This window comes from Triticum dicoccoides, chromosome 1A (assembly GCF_002162155.2).
Source record: "Triticum dicoccoides isolate Atlit2015 ecotype Zavitan chromosome 1A, WEW_v2.0, whole genome shotgun sequence".
Taxonomy (NCBI): Eukaryota; Viridiplantae; Streptophyta; class Magnoliopsida; order Poales; family Poaceae; genus Triticum; species Triticum dicoccoides.
Window position 1 is genome coordinate 466,842,679 of NC_041380.1, and position 8,987 is coordinate 466,851,665.

Consider the following 8,987-nt stretch of genomic DNA (forward strand, 5'->3'; position numbering starts at 1 on the left):
ATGGCTCCATAAGAAAATTAAAAAAAATATCACCTACCATACTGAACTTCCAGTTGTTCTGATGTGGATTTGGCACCATTTCATCTAGCAGACTAAATATGTTAATGCCAATAGTAGCCACTCAATACTCAAGGCAGAAACATTGGAAATCTCCCCATGCCTTCTTGTTTCCCTGTGAAACCAAGAACTAATTGGAGTAGTAAGAATAGTTCAGTATGTTTTATTAGTGAAGCCATGGCAATACATACCACATACTCTTTTCATCTATCATATGTGATGGTCACGTATACTACTTCCATTTGCACATAGTTCTCTCCCTCAAACAAATTTAACACATGATTGTGTAATTACAATTTTATTTGCTCTGCATACTCAGAAAAACAACATGCAATTCAATGGTAGGAATTTACAACCACAGGAACTTATTCGAGCGCCTAGCGAGCAAATTGGAATAGAACCTGAGAACATTCGATTAGGTAGTAGAGATAATAAACCAAAAGAAGGAACAATGGATTAGCAACAAATTTATCCAGCAGTAAGAAATTAATAGCCCTGACACAAATAATTAATCACAATCCTTATATATGTGAGCGAACGACCATGAATATGAGCACAAACATTAAACAACCAAGGGGGCAGAAGGACCAGCAAAAAGAAAACGTATTTACCTGATGTACAGGCTATGCTGATTGCATTATCTACTACACCCAGGTCCAGAGAAAAATTGTTGATATAATTGCTAACAGAATAATTGCATAGTAAAAATATCCAATCAGGTAAGGAGGCAGTAGAACATTGTCTTTAGGGGTAAGGCAAGGAGAGCAGCGATTATCTGTGCTAGCAGTTGGAGCGATGACAATGACAAAACTGTCAGCAAGATCTTGCGTCCTTAGCTTCTTGGCCTGGAAGTGGTTCAGTTTCGCCAAACAACAAAAGAACCACACAAATGGAAACCCGTACAACTCAACCATTCCCTTCAGCTAGCTTAAATACTGTGTACTACCATTTCAAAATTTAACCACCAGATCAATCAAGAAAAGATAGTCTATTAGGTCTTGCTTTTTGAGAAAGTTAGAAACTTATATTGCTCAGAGAAGCAGCAGCAGAGTTAAAACTTGTCCCCTTTTTAGGCCAAAATATTAACAGACACATGACTGTCAGGATGTGACTAATAACAAAATTAACAACTAAAGAAAAAAATGACACCAGGAGGGCTATGGACCCATCGTTCATCATTAGCTGCCGGATGTATGCGATCATGCATCATTAGCTGCCTGATGTACGTCATGTGATGCTACACATCATACGGCGTCGGCCCGGCCCTGTGCATATCCTATCCTCCTCGCCATAATGCCCTTCCTTACTTTTCCAGTAAAAAGATAAATGGGATGCTAGTAAATCATTCTAGCTAAATTATTAAGTCATAAGTGACACATATAGCAAAATACGTGGGCATAGTTTGTATGGGTCACATTAGGGAAGATCACAAAGCAACTTAGCTAGTTATCATGGAATCAAATCTGGAAAATATAGCCATGTTAAAAACAAACTATTAGACACAGTATCCTTTTTTAGAACAGTACAATGATGAACAAAACTGCAATTAGCGCAATAGGTAAGGGATTTCAAGACAAATATATGGCTAACCTGAATGTTATCTCTTGCAAAAAATGCCTTTGATCTGTCTATGAGATAATTACTTCTCTCGGTTTCTCTAAGAACATGCGATTTCTGTGTATGAGATAATTCCCTTTCTCAGTTTCTCTAAGAGTACGTGTTTTAGGAGCATATGCATAGCTGCTTGTACGAAGGTAGTAGAAAAAACGTACCTAGAGCACACTGAAATTGATACGTATATGGGTATATCTTCCTGCACACCATGATTTTATTGCAAGTTGATTGAACCACAAACTTGATAATTGTTTCAAAGAAAGCTCAATACACCCTTTCACTTCAGTTGAAAATTCAGAAACTTAACAGTTCGTCAAACACCAAGACTCCATGGGCTCACACCAAGACATGGGGAGGAAATAGACTGGTTAGCGAATCATTTGACCAATTATAAATAAGATGCATAGGGGCTTAGATTACCACATGCCTGTGCTGACCTTGTCCATGCCTGAAGAAGTCATTGACAGTGGATGAGGTCAAAATTCTGATGTTTGTGGGACGCCCACATGCTAGATGTCACCTTGCTGCCTTGTTCGATCTTCATGCTGACCCTGACCTTCCCTTCGCGGCCATGGCTCCTACTTGCGGGCTTTCTCATTATCCGCGGTCCAGATGGCAGCGTGGGAGACAGTTGACGCCGTGGCGTAGTGGGCGGAAGCAAAGAGTAATGGCTTCAGCGTTCTGGCGAGATCACGGAGGGTCTGATCTCGGAGCATACAGTCTCAACGGTGGAGGCTTGAAGCTGGAGAGGCGGCGGCAGCAGCGGAGTCAGGTAAGGAGCGAGCTGGGAGGAGAGGAGGAGGTAAGCTATCAGCCAAAAATTATTTTCTATCTACAGCGTGGGCAAGAAAATATTTTCTGCTACGCGAGGACTCTAGAGTCATGCAGAATTACGACCGGATAAATTTCAATGACGTATTGCACGGTTAGATTAGTACTAAAACATGTTGAATCAGACGCATTATAACCTATTTTAAACTCAGAAAAAAATTAGGGTGAAAGGAGTCATTTCGGTTAATCTCCACCGTAATAAATCGGTCCCACCAAATAAACGGCTCCTAATTTCTAATTAACGTGGGAATTTTTAGGGAGTCTGTGATTAGTATAAGTATAGATATAGATATAGATATAGATATAGATAGATATAGATATATATATAGATATAGATATAGATAGATATAGATATAGATAGATAGATAGATATAGATATAGATATAGATATAGATATAGATAGATAGATAGATATAGATAGATATAGATATAGATATAGATGTTTAGGTCTAGTTTTTTATTTTATAAAGTTGTCTAATGAAAAGTCTATTATGCCTTTGGACTGTAATTGTGTCCTGATTAATTGATATTATGTTAATTTTAGTGAGGAAAAAAGCATCATGCATAAAATTTGAACGAACATGCAGTTCAAACAGGTTTCCCATTATTTGAACAAACATGCATAACATCAACAAAGATGGATCAATTGTTGTCCGACATTAATAACAACAACACACACAGCACGCATGCACACAGAGGTTGTGCATACATATTTAGGTACCAAGCAACTCATGCCTCTCATAATGTAGAGCATCTACAGCCGGACTTTGCAAATCCGACCCTCAAACGCCCGCAAACGCGTCTGGGCGCGTCCGCAGGAACTGACCGGGCAACCCTCAAATCCTGTTGTCCACATTCGTGTATCTCGTATCCGGTCCCTCATATCCATACTAGCATGCAACATAGATAAAAAGAACGTAGATCATCACACAAACATAGAATCATCAGGGAAATGCACATTCCGATCACTAGAAGATCACCGACGCATGTCCAAAAGATCGCCAAAGTTCACATAATTCACATAAACGGCGTCTAAATTTAAATACATTACTAAAAGCTAGAAATTGGAGACGGAGACAACGAAGATTCACCACTTCCTCGCCGGCCCTTTGCCCTTTCAATCGCCGGCACAGCTGTAGGTGTCAGCGGCTAGTGGCGGATCGTCTGGGTCGTCGGAGGAGGAGCCGTCGTCGTCGTCGTTGAAGAGGATAACGAGCCCTTTTAGCCGCCGGACCTCCCTGCCCTGCTGCCGCTTTAGCTTCGCCAGCCGAGCCGCCTCCAACGCTGCCTCTGCCGCCTCGCACTTGGACTGCTCAATGGCAATCCAAAGCGCTTTGGCGTTCTTCCGGCGGAGCCACCACGTGTCCGTCTTCGAGCTGTCGTAAGCGACCGGCGGTAGACCCATTCGAGGAGTCATGCGTCCTCGTCAGGCTCCGCCTGCATCTCGCGGTAGTGGACGGCACACGGACTGCTCCACCTCTGTCCTCTCCCTTTCTCGCCGTCGCTTGCGGTGGGTGGCGCGCGCCTCTGATCCCGGCGTGTGCTTCCGGGCCGGCGGGGCTGGCACATGCACCCACCGCTGCCCACATGTGGGAGCAGCAGCCGGTGGGGGCTGGGGACGGCGTAGGGGAGGCGCGGATTGCGCAGGCCACCTGTTGGAGTTGCGTGAAGGAAATATTCCCTAGAGGCAATAATAAAGTTGTTATTTATATTTCCTTATATCATGATAAATGTTTATTATTCATGCTATAATTGTATTAACCGAAAACTTAGTACATGTGTGAATGCATAGACAAACAGAGTGTCCCTAGTATGCCTCTACTTGACTAGCTCGTTAATCAAAGATGATTAAGTTTCCTAGCCATAGACATGTCTTGTCATTTGATGAACGGGATCACATCATTAGAGAATGATGTGATGGACTAGACCCATCCGTTAGCTTAGCACTATGATCGTTTAGTTCATTGCTATTGCTTTCTTCATGACTTATACATGTTCCTATGACTATGAGATTATGCAACTCCCGAATACCGGAGGAACACCTTTTGTGCTATCAAACATCACAACATAACTGGGTGATTATAAAGATGCTCTACAGGTGTCTCCGATGGTGTTTTGGCATAGATCGAGATTAAGATTTGTCACTTCGTGTATCGGAGAGGTATCTCTGGGCCTTCTCGGTAATACACATCACTATGAGCCTTGCAAGCAATGTGACTAATGAGTTAGTCACGGCATGATGCATTGCCAAACGAGTAAAGAGACTTGCCGGTAACGAGATTGAACTAGGTATGATGATACGGATGATCGAATCTCGGGCAAGTAACATACTGATGACAAAGGGAACAACGTATGTTGTTATGCGGTTTGACCGATAAAGATCTTTGTAGAATATGTAGGAACCAATATGAGCATCCAGGTTCCGCTATTGGTTATTGACCAGAGATGTGTCTTGGTCATGTCTACATAGTTCTCAAACTCGTAGGGTCCGCACGCTTAACGTTCGATGGCGATATGTATTATGAGTTATGTGATTTGATGTACCGAAGGTTGTTTGGAGTCCCAGATGAGATCACGGACATGACGAGGAGTCTCGAAATGGTCGAGACATAAATATTGATATATTGGAAGGTTATATTCGAACACCGGAATGGTTCCTAAGTGTATGGGGTATTTTCCGGAGTACCGAGAGGTTACCGGAATCCCCGGGGGATTAATGGGCCACAATGGGCCTTAGTGGAGAAGAGAGAGGGCCGGCCGGAGGTGGCGCGCGCCCCCCTTGCCCAGTCCGAATTGGACAAGGGGAAGGGGGCGCCCCCCTCTTTCCTTGTCTTCTCTCCTCTTTCCCTTCTTCTCCTTCTTGGACTTGGAAAGGGGGAAACCTACTCCTACTAGGAGTAGGATTCCTCCCCCCTTGGCATGCCCCATGTGGCCGACCGGCCTCCTCCTCCCCTCCTTCATATACGGGGGAGGGGGCACCCCATAGACACACAAGTTGATCTTTAGCCGTGTGCGGTGCCCCCTCCACAGTTTTACACCTCGGTCATATTGTCGTAGAGCTTAGGCGAAGCCCTGCATCGGTAACTTCATCATCACCGTCAACATGCCGTCGTGCTGATGGAAATCACCATCGGCCTTAGCTGGATCAAGAGTACGAGGGACGTCGCCGAGCTGAACGTGTGCAGATCGCGGAGGTGCCGTGTGTTCGATACTTGATCGGTTGGATCGCAAAGACGTTCGACTACATCAACCGCGTTACTTAACGCTTCCACTTTTGGTCTACGAGGATACGTAGACACACTCTCCCCTCTCATTGCTATGCATATCCTAGATAGAGCTTACATGATCGTAGGAATTTTTTTGAAATACTGCGTTCCCCAACACTACGCTCGGGCCGGGAGGGGCCAACACCGGCGTCCGAGCTGCGTCAACAGGGAAGCTGCGACTGCGGCGAGGCTGCAGATCCGGAGCTGCCCCCGGTCTCCACCTTGGACCGCTCCAAGGCGATGCAGAGGGCAAGCTCATAGTTCAGATACAGCTCGGAGTCGGAGCGGCTGCCAGAGCTCGACATTGCGCCGGATTTGATCGGAATCTGTGTGGGGAGAGGAGAGAGAGTGAGCTAGGGTTTCAGAGCGATGAGCCGAAGGTTTTTTTGGTGGGACATCCGTGGGGTCGATGGTGGGCCGGCCTTGTCAGGCAGACGCGCCCGGGTGTACCCGGGCCACCCCATATCCGCCCCATATTTGGGTTGGATATAAGGGGTGCCGGTCAGCCTGAGCCTTTGAGGCCCGTTTGAGGCATCCGTCTGGGTCAAAAAATCATGACCCGTTAGTGACCGGGCGGCCAGCCCTGGCGTTTGAGGCCGGTTTGGGGCGCTCGGCTATAGGTGCTCTTACTATTACTTTCCCTTTTGGCTCTAGCCCGAACTTGCCCCACTCTGTCTTTGGGAAATGACATATTAGTTTAAGCTTGAAGTTCCTAACTAAATGGCTCCATATTACTTTAATTTGCATGTAAGCATAGGCCTCGCCAGGGCAAGCATGCCTTCCACCAGATAATGATGTGTAAGAGAACTTTCCTCCGACATTGTCCTCCTTTCTTTGAGAACCAAACCGCACTGGATCTTGTTGGGATGTTATATTCATTGCCTTCTTCAGTCCACACAGTGAAGTGCTTATGTGCCTTGCGAATTAGCATTGGTGTCGTAGGGTGCAACCATAGCGCCTCTTTGATGCAACCATGCAGGGTATCCATCTCAAGCAAGACACCGTAGTCGATCTGGTCCCTGTGTTTCTTGATGATTTGCTTTTGCTCCTCGACGACTGCAACCAAGCACGTCATTGAGTAGGTAAGCACCCGTCCAGGCACTAGATTGAGAGCTCGTGTGCTTTCCAACAAAGACCAAAGCAACCATTAGCCCAGTGACCTCTGATTCGGTCATGGAGTGCCCATCTCTGTATTTGGAATGAATCAGGTTTTTTAGTGCATCCTCCTTAGTTTGGCCGTGGCTCCTACGTGACCTCACGATTTTAGAGAGCATTTCCGTGAGCTTGCTGGGCGCACGGTCGCAGTGGCGATTTATCGCGGTTGGGATATATGGGAATACAAGGTTGATCAAGTTAAGGTCGTTTTCAATATCATGAAACAATGCGTAGAACTCATCCAACATATTCTCCCGAATCTCTTTCCCTAGTAGGCACCAACCTGAGATCAACAGTAGTACTTGACTGAGCTCATGCTTTAGATCTATTATGCCCTCTTGTCCCCATTTTGCAAAAATGTGTAAACATATATAAACTCATGATAACATCGTAAGTTAATTGTGTTGTGCAACTGTATAAACCCACTTTGGCTGAGAGGTATATACATACCTCCACTTCTTGAAGCATGGGATCAACATGGTTCCTCAACTTGGATGACCTTAGCGCAACGATAGAGAACCGGCTTTGTTCACTTCGTGTGGCGCTGTCAACACCAAAGTCAACCTCTTGACCAAACATCGACACGGTGAACTCATAAAAATTACCTTGGTTGATCTCTGATTCAGGTGCTTGGAAGAAATGAGCTGACACTTCAGGTCCAATCAAGAAGGTTATCTTGTGTCCAAACAAATCCATTGTGAACACACTAACAAATTTTGTATATAGATCATGGATCGCAACTTGAATACCCCTCATCAAAAGCTTAGGTAATTGTCCTAGGAGAGTAATACTATTCACCAAAGGGAGAGCGATTGTGTGCACATTGGATTAAAGGTGAGTATCCGTCTTGCAATGCCGGTAAGTGCTAGTGATATGGACAAAATAGCTATGGTCAGCCACAAGTCACTACTTTCGAAGTCCATGCTATAGTAGTCCGCAACTATGTCACCAACGGTCTTGGCAATATGATTTTCACTACAAAATATGAAGATGATTTGGAAATCATATCTACTTATTGTTCTTCCATTAAGATAAAGATACACCACATACCCTTATGTGCATAAATGAACTCAAGTGACCAAACTAATTCAAACGTTTGAAAGTTGCTAATGAGATAGGATTTTTTTTCTTAATGAGTTGGCGCATTTCTTGCCAATTACTCGTCATTTTCTAGCTATATGATTCGTATCTCATCAGCTTAGGGCATGTTTGGTCGGTAGCCACACTTTTCTATCGCAAGCGTGGCGAATGTTTGGTTGTAGACATAGTTGTGGCATGCCACACTTTCCTAGTCAGATGCCCCACTTGTTATAGCCTAGTTGCTAGCCAGATTTTTCCACAAGTGTGATGATCAATGTGGTCACCACAAAAACTACGGCGTGCCACAATTGTGGCACAATAATTGGGCAAAGTGGGGAGGCCGACCAAAGATGCTCTTAGTTTTTTGTCAAATCTTGTCATACTTCTGGTGGCCATTTTGTTTGCCGCACTTTTGTGGCAGCCACGGTTTGCCTAAGTTTAGTTGTGGCAAAGTTAGTCATGAACCCAACAATCCCATGCTATAATCTACATTCTAATTGAGTAGAAATCAAAGGGTTTACTTTTTGTAACCAATAAATATAATATACATGTTCTAATTAACTAGAAGAACAAAATAGTTCTCTTTTGAATATAAATGTAAGAGTACTACAAAATTATTATTCCACATGAAAATGTTGAAAAGAAAAAATATAAAAAGCAGCACTAGACACCTCATCAGATTAAAATACACATGCTAGATTTCTTTTAATAGAAATTCATAGTGAGAAGCTCTCTCACTAATTCAGTGTAAAAAAACTTTGTATTTATAGACATCTACTTGCACGACACATTAGGCTTTACAAGAGCATGAGATTTAGGATTCTAGGGTGGGTCCCATAAATTAGTACTCACTCAATTATTTTTACTATGCATATAAGATTTGTCTGAAGTAAACTTTGTAAAGTTTGATCAAAATGTAAAAAATATCAACATCTACGTTACTAAAGTTATACTCTATGAAAATTAATTCCATGATGCATCTAA

At 43.8% G+C, this 8,987-nt stretch overlaps 1 pseudogene; it reads right to left on the minus strand.

Moving 5' to 3' along the window:
* Window positions 1-5,929: 5,929 nt before the first annotated feature.
* On the minus strand, window positions 5,930-7,846 carry LOC119353757 (annotated as a pseudogene).
* Window positions 7,847-8,987: the final 1,141 nt, after the last annotated feature.